This window comes from Theropithecus gelada, chromosome 15 (assembly GCF_003255815.1).
Source record: "Theropithecus gelada isolate Dixy chromosome 15, Tgel_1.0, whole genome shotgun sequence".
Classification (NCBI taxonomy): Eukaryota; Metazoa; Chordata; class Mammalia; order Primates; family Cercopithecidae; genus Theropithecus; species Theropithecus gelada.
The window spans coordinates 44474831-44480157 of NC_037683.1; positions in this window are offsets into that span (position 1 = coordinate 44474831).

A 5327-nucleotide genomic window follows, 5' to 3' on the forward strand; every position below is an offset into this window, starting at 1 on the left:
TTCGCCTCCGGCTTCGCTTCCGCTTCCTAACCCCGCTCGGAATGGCATCCTGGGAATTGTAGTTTTTCATCTGCCGGCCGCTCGTGGGGCCGGGCCGGCGCGGAGGCTGTGGCTTCTGCTCCCAGCCCGGGCTCTGGGGAGCTGCGTCCAGCCGTGGGGCCGGGCCGGAGCGGAGGCTGCGGCTTCTACTCCCAGCCTTGACGCTGGGGAGATGCGTCCCGCCGTGGGGGTTGCCCGCCTTCTCTGAGCCCCGGTTTCCCCGTCTGTTAGACGGTGATCACAACCCCAACCCCTTGCCAACTTCACAGGGCTCCTGCAGGTGACCAGGTGCTATGTTGGTTGTCAAGGGCTGGACATTATGGATATTGCGAAACTGGGGTGTGTGAAACAAAAAGAAAAACAAAATTCTAAGCCCCGCAGCCGACTGAATGGACCTCCCTCTCGGCCAAGGGGATTCCAAAGAAACATTAAAAACTAGTTAAGGCCACGTTGGGAAGCGGGAGCGGAGCGGGGCCGTTGGGCATGTCTGATATTATATCCCGTCCCTTTCGGAGTTTAGACCCAACTGGGACTGGCAGAACAGAATCTTTGTAGCAATAAGATACCAAATTCCAACCTGACATCACATGACAGAAAAAGAAACCAAAAACTTTTACCCCAAAATATGTTTCATTGCCTTAATTTGAAATGGCCCTGCAAAGCTGTTTTGTGTTGGGGGTGCGGGAGGGATTTGCACCTGTAAAAACATCTCTATTACCGTAACTAGATCCTTCCCCTCCCAGGTCCTCCCAATTCTGAAGAGATTAACTGAGTCTAGCACCTTTTTTCCCCTTCGTTAACAGGTGAAACCAAATTTGGATCGCCTATCATTCCACAGCCTTGCCCTTCCCCAGGCTTTGCCATAGCCAGCAGAGCCCTCGAGCTGACACAGCCCTTTCCTGAGCACACAACCTCCCTCTCCACTGCCCCAGCGCACAAGAGAGATGTCAGGGCTTTGATCAGGATGATTCCAGCCCCTGGGCACTCTTCTTCCTCCATCAAAGACACGAATCGGCTTGCCCAAGACTTGGCCTCCTTATCAGCCACTCTTCCTTCACTCCTGCAGTCCTAGGGGTCTCACCCATTCAGAGACACTCCAACCTGAATGAACCCGAACTCCTGTTCAAGAAACTACAGCCTGGTTGGATTCCTCCTTGGCCCAACTTTCCCTCTCTGGACTTTTCTTTCCAGGGCTCCTCCAGCACCTACCACCCATCCCCAATCCATGCTCCAATCCATCCTTTATCAGCTTCCAGGGCGATTTCTTTCTTTTCTTTTCTTTTCTTTTTTCTTTCTTTCTTTTCTTTTTTTTTTTACAAATTTTTCTTTTTCTTTTTTATTGTTATTTTTATTTTTATTTTTAAATAGAGATGGGGTTTCACCATGTTGCCCAGGCTGGTCTTGAACTCCTGGGCTCAAGCGATCTGCTCGCCTCGGCCTCTCAAATTGCTGGGATTACAGGTGTGAGCCACTGTGCCTGGCTGCGATTTTTAAATACTAACACTAAACACTCATTCCCAACCCCCTCCCCCACCCCCATATGGCTTTTTCTAAAGCCCAGCTTTAACATCTCTGCTCTGCTCTGCTCTGCTCAGAGACGGCCCTGGCTTCCCACTGTCTGCTGAAATGCCCCAGTGGGGCTTGCACAGTGGCTTAAATGATCTTCAATGACGCCTTCAGGTTTTAGCTCACACTACACCTACCAGTCCCTGCACCTCACACTGAGCCATGCTGAACGCTTTCCCCCACTCCCTGCCACCACTCTTGTGTCCTTTGCCTCTGAATAAGCTCACGGCCACTTTCCAGTGGGAGGAAAAGACCTTCTAGCTGGTCTCATTGCTTTCCCCAAACCCCACTCCATGCGTTTGCCATATGATTATGTGTCTCTCCTGATGTAAAATCTAACCCCCTTCCCGAGGTCTTGTATTACACAACCCAGCTCCTGCATGCCCCTCCCAGCTTCATCTCCTATCACTCTTCCTCCAGCTTGCTATGTTCCAGTTGTACTGATCCTGAAATGCTTCAAACGCCCTGTGAGCCTTGCAAATACTGTTCCCTTTCCTCTCACTTTTCCATGGCTGGCTTCTTATGCTTTAGGCCCCAGCTTCAGCATTCCCTCTTCAGAAAGGCCTTTCCTGACGAGCACTCTGGCAAGATTGGTTCATTGTATCCCTGTCTTGGCATCTTTTTTTTGTTTTCTTTGTTACCTCAGTAATGGATTTTTTTTTCTGTGTCTTTCCTACAATTATAAGTTCCTTGAGGAGACTATGTCTGCCGTGTTCACGGTTGTATTCCCAGTGCCACTACATAGTAAATATTTGTCGACAGAGTGAATGAATGATTTTTCTCTATGTTCTTGACATATCCAAATTCTATCTGTCAAATCCAGGACCTGACACACAGTACTCAATAAATACCTCTTGACATGCTAGTTTTAATTAATGCTGCCTTCTGCAGGAAGCCTTCCCTGATTACTACTCTGCCCCTTACCCAAAATGACTTCTCTCTCATTAGACCCCTCACAGCACCTTATCTGTTCTCTCTGGAGGCCTTGAGTGAACCGTGCCTTATGTTGTAAGCCTCTATCTCCACGTATCACCTAATCTCTATCAGGAGCTTTTCAAAATATAATAAGATTCTTCCCCAATTAGTTACATTCATAATGCTGCATCAGGCATCACCTGGCATGGGCATCCCATGAATGTTTGTTGAAAGAAATGAATCAGCCAATGTGATGGTGGGTGGGAAAAGGAAGGAAAGGTGTAAATGTCCCATCATTTCTTAGTCACTAAACAATTGACTCTTGCATTTCAGGGTAGCAAGTCCCCGTTCTGCCTATCTCATGTTGGAGGCTGCGTGACTCTAAAGAAAGTGCTAAACAGTGCAATTTCCCCTGCTTCTTTAGCTTTCAACAAACAGTGAAGGGTTTCCCAGCAATTCTGGAACTTAGTTCTCCTCATGGGAACTGTAGAGAAAAATAGCAGCTCCATACAGTAGCAACTCAAGACAGTTAATGAATTTGAGGGGAGGAGAAGCAAAGAAAAAGGAAACAAACACTTATTGAGTGCTGAGCTGGAAGCTTCAGTCTTCTTTCTGCCTTCCATGATTATGTATTCTTCACAATAATGCTGAATATATGTTATTCAACAATCTCTAGGGTGTTGGCCATATTAGAAAAATGCATTCAAGGTATCTAAATAAGGCATCTGCCACATCGTAGGCCCTCATTAAATGAAAAGTATTATTTCCTTTATCCAGATGGGGAAACAGGCCCAGAGAAACACCTAATAACACAGGCCAAAGCCAGGATTCAAATCCTCATTGAGGCCAGGTGCGGTGGCTCACCCCTGTAATCCTAGCACTTTGAGAGGCCAAGGTGGGCAGATCACCTGGGTGCAGGGGTTTGAGATTAGCCTGGGTAACATGGTGAAACCCCTGTCTACTAAAAAAAATACAAAAATTAGCTGGGCATGGCAGCAGATGCCTATAATCCCAGCTACTCAGGAGGCTGAGGCAGGAGAATCGCTTGAACCTGGGAGGCAGAGGTTGCAGTGAGCCAAGATCACACCATTGCACTCCATCCTAGGCAACAAGAGTGAAACTCCATCTAAAACAAAAAAAAATTCTTGTTGAGTGAAGTCCCGAGCTCCTCCCCTAAACTTGTGAACACATAGGTTGTGTTCACATAAATGAGTGATTTACCTCTTCATAGCTTTCTGCTGGCAAAAGTTTCAAGTCGTGTTTAACATTAGGCAATTTTTATTATTTTGGTGTCCTGTAGTTCCTATTTTTCATTGCCATGAAACTGCTTCCAATCTGTGTTCAAGAGCCTCATTTAAATTGTATTCAAAGTATTCTAAGAAACAGGCCTCTAAGAAAATATGTCTTTTCCTGGCACAAGTACTGGTTAACTGGTTTCTAGTTATTAATAACAAGTCATTGGTAACAGGAGATGGGAAGGATGCCTTTTCACGTCTTCTCTCAGGTATTGTTTTCCTTCTGATTGGAGAGAGCTGAGGTGTGTGACTTAACACTCTCCTCTCTGTTCCTGCTTTTGCTGGATGGAGAAGAGGAGCCCTAGGGAAAAGCCACAGGGGCAGCACTGAGCTCACAACTGGTCAGGAGCACCAGAGGGACAAGGGACTCCTTTAATGAACTCTAATAGCCTAAGGTGAGTGACTAAACCACCTTTGGCCTGGACAGAGAAGCCAGGTGAAGAGGCATCCCAAGGGAGGCTTAAAATCAGTTTCCCTGGGGTCTAAAAACAAAATGCAGGGTATGGTTTCGGACTAGAATAGATATCCATAAGAGCTGACAGTTATAACTAGCATTTATCATTTACTAGATTGAGTACTTGCTGGATTTCTATCCCATAACATGGGCACTATTAGTATCCCAATTTGCAGAAAAGAAAACCAAAGCACTGAGAGGTGAAGTGGCTTGTCTAAGGTCCACTGGGATGAACTGGGATTAACTGGCTCAACTGGGGTAAGAAAGGTATCCAATATATTTCTTTTGCTTTAATATTCTTAAAAAGGCAAATCTAATTCAAGGCTTTAATGTTCAACTTTTTATTTTTATTTATTTATTTTTTTTTTTTTGAGATGGACTCTCGCTCTGTCACCCAGGCTGGAGTGCAGTGGCACGATCTTGGCTCACTGCAAGCTCCGCCTCCCGGCTTCAAATGATTCTCCTGCCTCAGCCTCCTGAGTAGCTGGGATTACAGGTGCATGCCACCACGCCCGGCTAATTTTTTGTATTTTTAGTAGAGACGGGGTTTCACCATGTTAGCCAGGATGGTCTCCATCTCCTGACCTCGTGATCCGCCCGCCTCAGCCTCCCAAAGTGCTGGGATTACAGGTGTGAGCCACCGCTCCTGGTCAATGTTCGACTTTTTATATATTTAAAACATGAATAAGGTGCAAGATTCAGGGATGCAATCAATTTCAGATAAAGCACATGTGTGGCCTTGCAAGTAAAGAACTTCCTGCCACCTAGTGGCAATCTATGCTTGCTGCAGCGGGGCAGCCAAGAATCTCAGGCCTCCTGGTGCAAGCGCTGCAAACAACTTGTGAAGGTCGAATCTATTAAATATCACCGGTATTCACTCCTATTTGCAAAGGTTATTGCCAAATAAGTGTGATATGAGAAGTCAAGACTGTTTTTCAGTGACCCCCACCTTTCTCCCTCACCCCTGCCTTCTTGAGTATTCCTTTTGCTTCTACACTCCTTGGGTATGCTCCTTTTACGATAAATGCTTTGCTAATAGTGATCTAAATAATCTGTGC